The sequence below is a fragment of the Callospermophilus lateralis genome, unplaced genomic scaffold (assembly GCF_048772815.1).
Source record: "Callospermophilus lateralis isolate mCalLat2 unplaced genomic scaffold, mCalLat2.hap1 Scaffold_169, whole genome shotgun sequence".
NCBI lineage: Eukaryota > Metazoa > Chordata > Mammalia > Rodentia > Sciuridae > Callospermophilus > Callospermophilus lateralis.
In genome coordinates, this window is record NW_027512767.1 from 1108522 (window position 1) to 1123399 (window position 14878).

General features: G+C 47.4%; 1 pseudogene; it reads left to right on the forward strand.

Moving 5' to 3' along the window:
• Positions 1-14878, forward strand: part of LOC143389656 (teneurin-4-like) — a 648816-nt pseudogene that overhangs the window by 412604 nt on the left and 221334 nt on the right.

The following is a 14878-nucleotide window of genomic DNA, read 5'->3' on the forward strand; positions in this document are numbered from 1 at the left end:
GAGGTAGATGCCCCTCTACTGCTCATAAAAACAGAGTTTATGCCCATCTCGATTATCAACTGTCTTCAATGTGCAGTTTGTAGAATGGTAGGTCAAGTTTAAAGGAAAGGGCAAGGTGCCTAGGGTATTCCCAGTCACCCAGGGCCTCTTGAGAATCTATGGTGCAGGAGCCTGCCATGGGTCCTAGGAAGAAGAGTCATCTGCTTCTACCCTCAAGGCCTGTTATGTATTAAGACTTCTACCCTGGAGCGTAGAGTCTGGTGGTAACTTCCAGCCCTGGTCACAAGCAGTAAACAAATGGTGGTAACTCTGAACGAGCAGTCGGGGCTAGAAGAGCCCACAGGGGAGCCTCTAGCCCAAAGTGGGTGAGGTGGGGGTGGGGATCAGAGAAGGCTTCCTGGAGGAGGTAGCTTCTAATACATAGGTATCCAGGTAAAGGATGATTTTTTGCACATTTTTTTCCATGCAAAAGAAGAGTGCATGCCAAGCCTTGGATATGAGATAAGCAATGAGCAGTTTCATGAGTGGTTTGTAATCAGCCTGTTAGCCTTGGCACCTTCTTTTGTAAATTATTATTTGTTCTTCTTAGATATACATGACAGTAGAGTGTACCTTGACATATTATACATACATGGAGTATAACTTCCCATTCTTGTGGTTGTACATGTTGTGGTACACGTACACACTTACTGGTCACATATTCATATATGAACATAGGAAAGTTATGTCCAATTCATTCTACTGTCTTATTCTCATCCCCATTCCTTTCTTTCATTCCCCTTTGTCTAATCAGATGAACTTTCATCTTCCCTCCCTGCCCCCTTATGTGAGTCAGTATCAGCATATCAGAGAGGACAGTTGGCCTTTGGTTTTTGGGGTTGGCTTATTTCATTTAACTTGATAATCTTTATTTCCACTCAATTACCAGCAAATGCCATAATTTAATTCTTCTTTATGGCTGAGTAATATTCCATTGTGTATACTACCACATTTTCTTTATCCATTCATCTGTTGAAGGGTTGGTTCCATAGCATAACTATTGTGAATTGAGCTGCTATAAACATGTTGTGGCTGCATCACTACTATGCTGATTTTTAGTCCTTTGGGTGTATACCAAGGAGTGGGATAACTGAGTCAAATGGTGGTTCCATTCCAAGTTTTCTGAGGAATCTCCATACTTCTTTCCAGAGTGGTTGCAGCAATTTGCAGTCCCACCAGCAATGTATGAGAGTAGCTCTTCCCCACATCCTCACCTCGACACCTTTTTACAGAGGGAGGCAGAGAGCTATGGATTCTGCTCTGCAGTTGTGGGGCTCAAGCCAGGGGGTGGGAGGTCTTACCCAGTTGCCACAGTCTCTGGCTGGGCACAAATCACGAGTCTCCACACAGCTTGTAGATTCAAACAGCAATTCTTTATTCCCGAACTCACACCGGCCGTCTACAAACACGTTCTGGGGGAATCCACGTTCTCTGCCCAAATCCACTCCGCATGGGCTTCTGTCTCCCAAAATATGCTGTCTGACCCTAAGCACTCAAGAGGAACTCAGCAGCAGGATATGCCCTATTCTAAAGGGGGAGCACCCTAATCTCCTATTATGCTAAACTGCCCTATTCTAAAGGGGGAACACCCTAATCTCCTATTATGCTAAACTGCCCTATTCTAAAGGGGGAACACCCTAATCTCCTATTATGCTAAACTGCCCTGGTCCTTGAGCAAGGTCACCTTTCAGAAGTCCTTCCACTAGACAGCATGGGAGTAAGCTGGCAAGGAATTTGTCATACCTACTTGGCTGATGGCTCCCAGCACCCAGTGGGAGTGCGAGGGCCACCAAAGGACTGTAAGGCAGGGCAATGAATTGATCAGTTTCCTTTGAGGACTCTCACTCCGGCTGATGGATGGCCAGTGCACTGGAGCAGGGTAAGCCTGCAGGCAGGGACACCAATGTTGTCTATGGCCCTGGCTACACATCCACTGATGAGGACCTGAAAGAAGATAGAGGCAGTGGGGGAGGCGAGGCTTCAACAGATACCTGGAAGGTAAAGGGAGAGGATCTGGTATCATTGCTAAGCTATTGAACCTGGAAAAGAGGGTGGGGGCGATGGCAAAGCCCCAGGCCTGGTTTCACTGAGGGGGTGGTGGTTCTGTCCCCACTGGTGACGGTGAGAGCAGAAACACCAGGAGGGGTCGAGCAGGGGTGGGAGCGCAGAGAGGCGTGCAGGTCAGCTCTGCGCTTTGAGTTAGAGTGCTGGAGTCTGGAGTTCCAGGCAGAGGTCAAGGTGGCCGCTTCAGGTGGCTTCCTGGAGAGGCGGCCCATTCAGTGCCTAGAGCTTGATGGGAAGAGGTTTTCTTAAACGGAACCACTGTTGGCTCCAAGTGACTTCTAAACCTGGTCCTTATTCATCTTTTGAAAGCCCCGTGGGGCAGATCTGCCCCGACTTCCACCCTGTAGCTGTTTGAAGACAGCAGGAGGGTCTTTCCTGAGAAGACCAAAGACCTCCGTGAGGAATCAGACTGTGAAAGGCTGGAAGAAACTGCAGGAGAGCCTCTAAAAACGGGGGGACCCTGTTTTTCAGATAGCTAAATTGGGGCCCAGAGAAAAGAGGGTACTTTCCAAAGTCACAGAGAAAGTTGATGGCAGAGCTTTGGGAATCTTCTAGCATGTGCATCATGTGGGCAGCGGCCAGGAGACTGGAGAGCTGTCCTAAGGCATCTGGCAGGTTTCAGCTGGACTTTAAGCCCTTCCCCTCTCCAGGCTCCTCTACCTGCTCCCACAGGAGTGCTGTCTCTAAGCCCTTCCCCATCCAAGAACCTCAGGGAGAGGATTGACTCAGAAGAGGGCCAGCTTTCTCTGAGGAGTTGACCCACAGTGCAGAAGTTCCTCCTCTGGACCTGCCCCGGCTAATCTGCCTGGCATGACCATCAACCCCCATTGACCATCACCTCCCTGTACCCCGTGCTTCACCTCAGTGAATGCAGCCTACGTCCATTTCCATGAGCTTACCTGTTCAGCACACCACGGCTCCTGTTGAGCTGAACTCCACCCCCATCACACACACACTCCTGTCTTAGCTGTCAACTGGGGTTCCTTATTGATTTGGGGTTTGACCTAACTGTTTACGGGTCAGACCACTTTTGAAAAGGGTCAGAAGGTGACTGTGGAAAGAAGGAAAACTCATTTGACAGACAGAAAGCTTTCCCAGGACAAGTTCTGCCTTGAGGTAGACATGGCTTTAAGTTGGGGGAGAGCTTGTACCCAAAAAAGATCCCCCGGCCCCTGGCTGCACTGGCCTTTCCCAGTAAGTCTGTTCAGGTTTTACAGGCAGGAGCTGTCTAGCCCTTCTCTGTGTCTCCAGTATCAAGCTCAAGGCCTACGGAGAGTGAAGTTCATCAAAGGAGTGAAAGTAGGGAAGTAGGGAGAGGGAAGTGGCAGGAATCCCCATGTTCCTCTTTTTCCGGTCCCACCTCTCAGCTTGTCTGGTGCCCAGGTGCCCAGCACGGTCCCGTACACAGCTTGCCCAGCACATCTTTTGCAGGCAGAGGTTCATTAACCAGTAACACACGTTCATCTGCCCAAAGTGAAAAAGACTTAGATTTTAAAACTGGAGGGAACTCCTTCTACCTCTTTTTCCTGTTTATCAACCAAGGACATTAGGACTCAGATGGGTTAAGTGCCTTGAACAAGACCACACAGCAAATTTTCACCAATGGGGACAAACACAAGAATCAAGTTTGAATATACTGGGGAGATGGTCCCAATGGGTTAAAATGCGGGCTCATCCAAGGCATTCATGCACCACCATGCTTAGAAGGGATGGGCGTTGATGCTCTCGGCTTAGTTTGTATCTGAAATGCTGTGACCCTGGAATAGACAGCAACACTGACCATGACTCTCTCTGAGAGAGATTCTGAAACTCTGCTCTTTCCCTAATTGTCTACTTGGAGGCAGCAGGATACGGTCCCAAGAACCCACCCAGCAGAGAACTCATTGCTGTGTATTTAACGAAGCCTGGGGCTCTGGCCTCACTCTCGTGACTACTCTTGGCTTTCAAAACTAGAAGTTGGGGTGAGCCCTCTGAACAACCTTAAAGCTGAAAGGGAGTCCCGTCGTTGTCCTGTGGCCAGATTCCCACTGCAGGCACCCATGTCCCTGGGCCATCCTGCCACCATGTGAGGCCTGTATCTTTCTGCCATCCCCCTTCCTGAGGCCCTCCCCTTCTTTTTAAAAATATTTTTAAATTGTCAATGGACCTTTATTTTTTATTTATTGATATGCAGTGCTGAGAATCAAACCCAGTGCCTCACATATGCTAGGCAAGTACTCTGCCACTGAGCCACAACCCCAGCCCTCTCCCCTTCTTTTGATACACCTCACCCCTACTCTACTTCAGCTCCCAGTTCAGTCCTTGCCCTCCCCTTATCTTTAAGCTGTGCAGCCTTGAGGGAAGTGACTACTGCCTGGCGCGGGAGAGGGTACCTCAGTTTCTCAGTTCTCCCACTTTTCAGCACCCTGCTAGGCTCTTACTTAGCTAAACCTATCTGAAAGACAGAGGGCAGGGGAGCCAGGGTGTCCCAAGGAGTTAGAGAAGAACAGAGACTGATCAGGAACTCAGGACAGAGGTAGAGGAGGCCACCTGTAAACTCTGAAAGTAACCGTTCACCTCTCCCACCGCACACTTAGGGGTCCTAATACCATTTCTACCAAATGCCAGTTGAATGCTCAGGCATTTTAACAACTGGAAAACATCCCCTTCCACTCCCACCCACACCCCTATTTGAGAACCATCACATCAAACAATGAAGCTTTTGCATACACTGTCCCCTCATTACAATCTCTAAATTACAAAGCACTTAAATAGTCTATTTAGTCTGTTCTAAGTAAGTTAAAAAGCAAAAACAGCCACACCCTGAGCCCTACTGCAACCTCAAGGAGCTCTGTTTAACCCCCAGTAAGAAAACTGGAAGGGTATCCTCCTAACTTCCAGGCCCTTCTCTCTCAGTGAAGCATCTGGGGTTCCAGGCCAAGTACCATTTAGAATCCCTGCACACTGGCCATCAGGAAGACATCAGGGAAAGTGAACAGAAAGCATTTTGTTCAGGGAGGAAATGAATGGGCAGAGAACACACCACGAAAAATCCAACCGGAGCCATATGCTCAGGCCCAGGGACTCCACAGTTTACACAGTGTTCACACACACATTTGACAGATGAAGAAACTAAAACTCAGAGAGGTTGAATAAATTGTTTGAGATTATACAGCTTGAAGAAGGCAGAACCAAGATTAGAAGTCAGGCCATCAGATTGTGGCTGACGATGGTGGTGACAAAGAGCTTTCTGGCCTCTCGAAATTGGTCTCGTGGGCCAGGGTTCATCAGCTAAACTCTCAGCACTTCTACATCACCATCCTGAGTCAGGGGTAGTCAGTGGCATTTTAATGGAAGCCAAATAACTCTTTCTGTTGGCATTCTCAGGCAGCGGCATTTTTGTGTCTTATGGTAATTAAATACCGTCATCTTTCATATCTGACAATCTTTAGGGCCCGATTAATGACTGCAGTGCACACTAGGGCCATCATTAACTCCATGGCAAGGAGAACTCTGGGCACCGTCAGCCATTTTGCAGGGCATGGTGTGGGCACCCTGCCTGCCCCCCTCACTGACCTCAAATCGCAGGGTTATTGGCATATCTGAGTCCTTTGCCTGAGCCAGAGCTCTGAGAGATTATGGCTTTTCCTTGAGTGTATGATCTTATTTTAAAAAATAGTGAGGTGCTCCGCTGGAATCTTCTATCAGTAAGACACCTGGGGTTGTCCGGGCCTGCGTGTAGCTTGCCCTTCCTGCCTCTTCCTCCACAGGGCCACCAGGAAGCTCCCTCAGATGCTAATGTGACTACAGCTGTTTCAGTCAGTTTTTCCACTGCTATGACCAAAAAGCCTGAAAAGAACAATTAGAGGAGAAAAAGTTCATTTTGAGGCTCACAGTTTCAGAGGTCTCAATCTATAGATAGCCGACTCCATTCCTTGGGGCCTGATGTGAGGCAGAGCATCATGGAGGAAGTGTGTGGGAGAGGAAAGTAGCTGGGGACGTGGTACCAGGAAGCAGAGAGGGAGTCCACTCCCAAGGGACAAAATATATACCCCAAAGGCCCATCCCCAATGACCCACCTCCTCTAGCCACATCTTATCTGTCTATAATTTCCACCCAGTTAATCTCTACCAGGGGATCAACTCACTGATTATGTTAAGTCTGTTATAATAGAATCATTTCACCTCTAAACTCTCTTGCATTATCTCACATGTGAACTTTTCAGGGACCCCTCACATCTAAACCACAACAATGGTGCTCCCTCTTATCCTCCAGATAAAGGCCAGTTCCTTGGCCTGGCATCTCCAGGCAACCACCCCCTGGGCCTTCCCCTAGTGCCTCCACCTCACCCTAGGAACTGTCCCTTACAACCATCCATGCTATTTTAAAAAGGTGTCCCCAGCAGTCCTGCTCTCTCAGGCTTCTGAACGCTTGTACATATGTCCTTCTCTGCCTGGAATGCTCTGTGTGACTTCTCAGGAAACCTTCCCTGACCCCGAGAGTCAGCTGTGCCACAGTGTGCTCCAGCTCCATAGCTGTAGTGTGAGCCAATGACCATGACCCGGGAGATGCTCACATGATAGGTATGGATGCAAGCACTGCCGGTGTCACCTCTCTTGATGGGCATGAGCAGAGTGCTTCCGAGCATGGGCCTAGAGTTCAGGTTCTGGCTCCATCACCTCATGGCTTTGTAATCTCAAGCAAAGTATGTACCCTCTCTGTGTCTCAGTGTCCTCATCTTCAAAATGAGGACCAATGATAGTACTTTTTTTTCTTTCTTTCTTTCTTTTTCTTTTTATTTATTTATTTATTTTATTTATTTATTTATTTATTTTTTTGGTAACAGGGTCACTCAACCACTGAGCCACATCCCCAGCCATTTCTAGTTTTTATTTGAGACAGGGTCTCATTAAGTTGCTTAAAGCCTCACTAAATTGCTAAGGCTGGCCTCAAACTTGTGATCCTCCTCTCTCAGCTTCCTGAGTCACTGGGATTATAGACAGGCGCCACCAAGCCTGGCAATAGTACCTTCTTTACAGAGTTGTGATAGGGATGAATAAATAAGTACTTAGAAAATGTCTGGCATGGAGTACCCTACACATGTGAACTGGTATAAATGACGATGTCCATGATGTACAATTTCATCCTGATCACCATTTTGTGTAGGGTGTATATGTGTGTTATCTTAACTACACAGTGAACATTTCAAAGCCATGCCAAGGGCCATATTTGCTTTTGCTTTATTTCTGGTGTGTGTGCGTGTGTGTGTTTGTTTGTATGTGTGTGTGTGTGTGGTTTTGAGGACTGAACCTAGGGCCTCCAGCCTGCCAGACGAGTATTCTACCACTGAGCCACAACCCCAGCCCTTATTTCTGAATCTCTGTATCAGTCTATGATAGATATGGTTTAGATATCCGGTATCCCCCAAAAGCTCATGTGTGAAACAATGCAAGAAATTTGGAGGTGAAATGATTGGGTTATGAGAGCCTTAACCCAGTCAGTGAATTAATCCCCTGACAGGGATTAGCTGGGTGGTAACTACTGAAGGCAGGCAGGGTGGGGCTGGAGGGGGTGAGTCAGTGGGGGCATGTTTTGTGGCATATATTTTACATCTGGAGAGAAGAGTCAGTGCCTCCCATTCCTGGTGCCATGTTCCCAGGTGCTTTCCTGTGCCACAGCCTTCTGCCATGTTGTTCTGCCCTCACCTTGAGCCCTGGGGAATGGGGCTGTCTAGGGACTGAGACCTCTGAAACTGTTGAGCACCATATAAAGTTTTTCTCTTGTAATTGTTCTTGTCAGGTCTTTTGGTCACAGTGATGAAAAATCTGACTAAAACAGACTGTCTTCTTTTGTCTTCTTTTATTGCAGTTACTAATATAAATACATTTTATAGATGAGTAACTACAGGCTCAGAGAAGTTAAGAAGTTAAGTAATCTTCCCATAAGAGACAGAATTAAGGCTGAACCCAGGTCTCTGAGACCCCCAAGCTCTGCCCTTGTGCCTTTCTTTACCAACTGTCCCCCAAACACTGGCTACTTGTTAAGAATGGGACTCTCTCCTCTGATAATTCATAAGTCCCTGCACACAATGAAAGCTGTTTAATATTGCTGATGAACTGAACAACCTCAGGGTCCTCCCACTATGCCATACCTGGAAACTGGACAGAGAGGCATGATTTGGGTGACACGCTGGTTTGCTCCAAGATGTTTATATATGAATAAATGAGCCCTCATCTTTGAAGACTTGGAGACCCCATGTGTTTGATTTTGCTGTGGGCATCAGGACTGGTCGTACTCATCAACTTCTGACCTGCATGTTGAATCACAGGTGCCCTCCTGAGACCAGGCTCCCAAGAGCCAGTGGGTTGTCCAGAGTGTGACTCAGCAGTAATAAAAGAGTATCACACCTCGGTTGTTAGCTATTTTCCTGCTCCTTCTTTCTCCTTTTTTTTCCTGTTTTGGGGCCCCTGTTATAAATGCTGAAGAGTGGTCACCATGGAGACATTTAGTGCTTTATGATTTATTCATTCAACATCCCTTTATCATGACTATGGATTAATAGTTAATAATTTTTTTAAAAAAATACTACAGGCACTGTGCTGCTTACCTCACATACATTATCTCATTTAATACTCATAATAATCCTATAAAGTAGGTATTATCTCTGTTTAGTGATTATAAAACTAAAATCCAGAGATATTAAGTGACTTGATTAAGGTCACACAGTTTATAAGCTTCTAAGTAGCATAACCAAAACTTGAACTATGGAATGTCTAACACCAAGATCCAATCCCTTTTTGTGATTTACTGCTTGGGCATAGAACTCTGAAGGAGGCTCCCAATGATCTCTGTTCAGGAAGAAGCAGAGAGTAGCTTTTGGTGTTCTGGATTTGTGGGCATGAAAAATTTGAAATGTCTGAGGTGTTGGAGGCCACCAGCAACTGCAAATATTCCTGAGAACTTGTAGGAAGAAAAAAGAAAAAAATCTCCCTAGAAAATTGTGCTTGCAAAACTCAGATAAGCAAGAGACCTTTATTGACAAGGCTATGCACAAATAACAGTAAAAAGAGTCACATTGGGCTTGCTGGGGAGACACAGTTGGTATCTGCACCTGCAAGAAGAGGGTGTAAATTGGAACTTGCAGCAGAGCTTTGTAAATGCATGGATACTTACTCCCAGGCAGCAGGAGAGAAGCAGGAACCTGAGCAGGCACAAGGGCCAAGCCCCTCACCTGCTGCTCTTCCCACCACATGCTGAGGGTTTCCCATGCACCAGGCCCAGCTCTGTTCTGCCACTGGAGATATGGAGACAAGGGGGTGTGAGTCCCTCCCTCAGGACTCCACTGTACACTTGGCACTTGAGCAAAGGCCATGACTCTTCATCATTCAGAGGTGGTGAAGCCAGAGTACATGGCCCCTCCCACAAATGCACCAACCACAGACTGAGGAGGGGAAGTGAGTTGTTGGCCAGTAAATGGAAACCAGAAGAGAAGTCTCTTAAGCCATATATATATATCCTGTTTCATTCCCAGCACCCTGTTTTACAAGACCTGGCCCAGAACAGGCACTCAGTAAATGCAGAATGCATGAATTCATTCTAATTCCTTCTGAAGAGGGCACAGGAAAGAGAAGAGGTAAAAGAAGGCGTCTCGATAGCCTCTCTCCCCTGCCTTCCTTCCTGGCCACAGGAGCAGAAAGAAGGGTGCAGACCAGGGGAGACATTTGCTCCTTGTGAAAGAGCTTTGCAAGTGAGGTTTCCATTGTTGAGCTGCCCAATACAGAGCTTTCCCCTTGGGAACAGCAAGGTCCCCTTTCTTAAGATTCTCAGAGCAGAAATGGTGAGGGAAGGAGGAGAAGGGCCCAGCCAAGCATCTGGAGCTCTGGCTCCAGGCAAGTAAGTAAGGGTTTGTGTGAGCCCAGGGGCTGGAGGGTCCAGGGTGGTCGCCTATCTTTTTTCCTATTCAAACAATACCCTCCTGGATAAACTGCTAAGGCCACTCACATAAGCTGCCAACTCAAGAAGCCTGTCATGCCCATCCACTCAGTTCTGAAACCTGCAGTTGCACTTTTGTCCCTGTTCTGCCTTCCTAATAGACGTGAATACGCTGTGGCTCTGTGTGGGGCAACGAGGAGACAGTGGGAAGAGGGTGGGTCCACTGTAGCCAGTGTTTGAGAAGAAGAGAACTTGGGGAGGGACCCAGGGAGGCAATAGGTAGGCAGCAATTGAACTGAGCTTCAGAAAATAGAGGATTTGGACCAGAACTTTCCTTGCCCCACAGGAGAAATTCCTTTTAGAGTGAGTTTTTAGATCTGTGACCAGTGACCTTATACTCGAAATCTCATCAGATCAGCAGACTTGAAGGGCTTCTGAACATATCAAGGTCTAGCCTGAGGTCCTTACTAAGTCACAAAGCAAGTCTGTAGGCTCACAGACCAGCTTGTCAGATCCCCGGACCCTACTCTCTTCCCTGAGGGCATTCTTACTGCCTTCAGCCTTGGACTAAGACAGCCTGTGTTTTACACAAGGCTTAGAAGACAGAATTTAGTCTTTGGATTTATGAGGACCACTTACTAGTGGTAAGCCTCAACAACCTCACCTGTAAAATGGGAATGATGTGAACACCATCCTCTAGAGATTGATGTGCACATCAGAAAAGTTAAGAAAGTGAAAACATACAGAGTAGGGACTCACTTCCGTCACAGCCATTATTAGTATCAAGTGCACACCTCGAGGTTGACTCCTGGGTGGGGGCAGGAGCAAGGACTGGGTTATCTCTCGCAGCTAGTTTTCTGAGCACCACTGGCCGTACTGGATTAGTCACTGCCCCCTCTACTCTGGTGGGCTAAGGGGGCAGTCAGTCAGCCCAGGCAGTTACTTTTGCTGCTGGCTTCTGTCCCAGGCTCTGTTTCCATTAAAGTGCTGCCTGAGGACAGCTAGACTAAACAAATGACCCTGTCCATTTTTGCGGTCTCCCTGGCCCAAGGTTTCTCTGGGTGGGGGTGGGGGTGGAGCACTGCCAGACAGGTCTTATTGGCTTCCATGTACTGTCCCCTCCCATCAAAGGGCATCCTGCTAGCTCCCTTCTGGCCCAGGACTTTAGCACTGCCCATCTTCCGGGGGTACCATTCACATCCTGTGGCTATCCTGGCAACTCTCCTCATGGAGGTTGCGGTTTCAAACACTTGAACTGCCTCAGTGGACTCCTGACTTCTGAGAGGACGTGTGTCTGGAGTGGGGCGGGGGAAAGGTGAGGCTGAGCACCAGGCCTGCATCAGATCCCAGTGGCTCCATCGCCCATGTAGGATCCATGCTGAAGGTGGCAGCTTGCATGGGAAGTGACCCACTCTGGTGCCTGTTTCTTTCTCTCTTTCTCTCCTAACTCCCCACCCCAAATTCCACACCAGATTTGCTTTATAACTCCTTGGTAAGAAAGACGGGGTTACTAAAAAGCAGAGAGTGATGCATCTTCCACTGCTAAATCCACATCACTGAGAGGCCTCGCTTTCCGCTGTACTTGCAGTCTTCAGAAAGCCGTCCCTGATCCCAGAAAGAGCACACCCTCTGGAATATGGCACCCACTGTGGTTTGAATCCTGCTCTCTCAGATTCTTAGTCTCCTTTGCAAAATAAAGAATGTTCATGAGCAACAAGTAAAACAGAGTACTTTGTAAACTGTGAACCTCAAAAATGTTTCTTTCCCACTGATTGTGTCATTTAATTTCTTCATAGCTCTGTCATTCCTTGCAATAAACTATCTGTCCCATTTTGCAGGCGAAAAAACTTTGGCTCTAAGAGGTTAAGAGGTTTGTCTATGATTATGTGTTTAATGAATGGCAGAATCTACACTAGAAATCTAATTTCCTAACTTCTTTACCCCCATAATATATTCAGCATGGAAAGACTAAGCTCTCTGTATATATAGCTTATCTGGATGGTAAACATTTACCTCTAGACCTGCCACATTCATGGCATCACCAGGAATTTTATTTGCTTTATTTGTCAATAGCAAGTACTTAGCCACATACCCTTGGGCACTTTACCTACCTACTTCAAGTCTAAGGTTTTCATTTATAAATTTATGATGATAATACTTGTTGCTCTGGATAAGTGAAAGGAGTAAATAAAAGATTGATTTCAATCTCCTCATCTGTAAAATGGGAAGAAAAAATAGTACCTGCTCTGCAGTATGATAAATTAGCTGAATGACTACATGTAGAGGGCTCAGAAGAGTGCCTGTTAACATAGTATGTGTTCAATAAATGTTAATAGTAGTTTTTAACCACCCAGACACCAGTAGGGTTCACTTGACTCAAAAGTCATCTTCTCTCTGAAGCCACTTGGTCTAGGATTTCAGCAGTGCCTACGCTTACCCAGGCCACAGTCTCCTTCCTTACTCTGTGTGTTCTCATATTTATCAACTCAGCCCTGGAGGCTTTGTGAAATAAGATTACTGGGCCTCACCACAAAGCTCAATAAGCCTGGAGAAGGACCCCAGAACTTTCATCTCAAACACATTATCACACCCACTGGTGATGCTGAAGCTTCTGGTCCAGAACCACATTTTAAAAATTAAAGCTCTAAAAGTATGAGAAAAGCACAGTGAAGTTGCTGACATGGGCAGCTAGTTTTTTGTTTTGTTTTAAATCTTGTCTGTTTTTTCCCCCGGCTAGAATTTAAGCTCAATGGGTTGGGTCCAGAATTTTTATTCTGTTCATCTTTCCCCACACACATACCTAGAATAGTAGGTGCTCAGTAAACATGGGTCAACTAAATCTTGATCGAATGCTTTAATCTAGATCATTGCTAACACCCAGAGTGTCTCAGTCCTTCCCCATGGTCTTGTTCAGCCCTCCAGGCCTGCTCCTCCAGCCGAGGGGCAGGGTCCAGCTAGCTCATTACTCCTCTGACCTGGCCATGTTTGTGTTCCAGATCACCCAGGAGGCCTGCAGAAACATCCTCGGCTCAGGACTCCGCCGCCACCGCTCTCCCATGCCCACACCCCCAACCAGCACCACGCAGCCTCCATCAACTCTCTGAATCGGGGAAACTTCACTCCAAGGAGCAACCCCAGCCCCGCCCCCACGGACCACTCCGTCTCTGGAGAACCCCCTGCAGGCGGCGCCCAGGAGCCCGCCCACGCCCAGGACAACTGGCTGCTCAACAGAAACATTCCGCTGGAGACCAGGTGCATGCCCGGGGTGGCCGCTGGGGACCTGGGCGGCTGGGGGCCATTCTACCTGAGACCGAGGTCTTCCGGTGGCCTGTTGGGGTGGACTGTATCCCTGCCTCCTTCCTGATCAGAGAAGCTCGGGTCAGGGGCACAGCCTTAGGATGTGATTCTCAGACTGCACGAGAAAAGGCGGTGGAATATGGGACAGAAAAAGAGTGGGCTTTGGAAACCGTCAGACCTGAGGTCCGCTGCTAGCCTGCTGCTTCCCGAAGGAAGGGATGACCTTGGTCCAGTGGCTGGACCATCGCTCCCTTGTCTCCCTTCTCTGAAATGGTCATGATGCCGACTGGGTAGGGCAGCTTTAGAAGTAGGTGAGAGCCGATGTGTGCAAAGGAAGCAGGCACAGGTGTGAAAAAAGCAGGCTCTCAGTTCTGGTTTGATTGGGGTCCTCTCCTCTCCTGTTTCTACCATGATTTCATCACCCTATGCCTAACATTAGGCCTGTCTGACCTGGGTGGGTGCTCAATAAACCCCAGTTCCCCTCCCCTTATCCTCTCCTGCTGTCCTATCCCCGTTATACCCAAAGCCCTAGTGACCCCTGAGGATCAGTGTTGGTTGCAAGGGCTTTCAATGTGTGGTATTATGCAATCCTCACACCTTCATGAGAAGGGGCTTGCTAGGATGACCCCCATTTAGGAGTTTTGGAAAAAAAGAATTAGAGCAGATCCTAGCTCAGGGTCACACGGGCAGGTAATGCACAACTCAGATTTGAACCCTGCTTTCCTGACTCGCTGTCCAGTGCTGTTCCCAACACCCCAGATTTCTTCTTGATTCCAACCATGTGTTGCAATGCTTCCCTCAGCTCAGGGACAATCAGTCAGTCTGTGTTCTCTAGCCACTACTTAGCCACTATTTTTTAAAAAATGAAACTTTTTTTAGTACATTCTTAAAAATTATTTTTTGTTGTTGTTGATAGACCTTTATTTTTTTATTTATACGCAGTGCTGAGACTCGAACCCAGTGCCTCACACATGCCAGGCAAGTGTGCTACCACTGAGCCACAGCCACAGCCCCCAAATGAAACATTTTTAATGATTATAAAAACCATACAGCTCACTGTAGAATATGCAGGAAGATACAAAGAGGAGAATTCAATTTACCTGTCACCTTACCACTCTGAGATGAGTACTATTGACTGTGGGGAGGGCATGGCCTTTCCCTACTCTCTACACTGAAGGCAGAGTATCCTGGGGGACACAGTGGTACCACTTCATCTTCTACCCTATCTACATATCTTTTTTTTTCCAGTACTGAGGATTGAACCCAAGGGGTGCTTACCCACTGAACCACATCCCTCCCCCGCTTTTAAATACTTTTTAATTGCCAATGGATTTTTTACTTTATTTTTTATTCATATGTGGTGCTTAGGATCAAACCCAGGGCCTCACACATTCTAGGCAAGTGATTTACCACTGAGTCACAACCCCGGTCCAACCACATTCCCTTTTTTGTATTTCGTTCAGATTTAGGGTCTCAGTGAGTTGCCTGGGGCCTCGATAAGTTGCTAAAGCTGCCTTTGAACTCGAGATCCTCCTGCCTCAGCCTCCCAAGCCACTAGGATTACAGG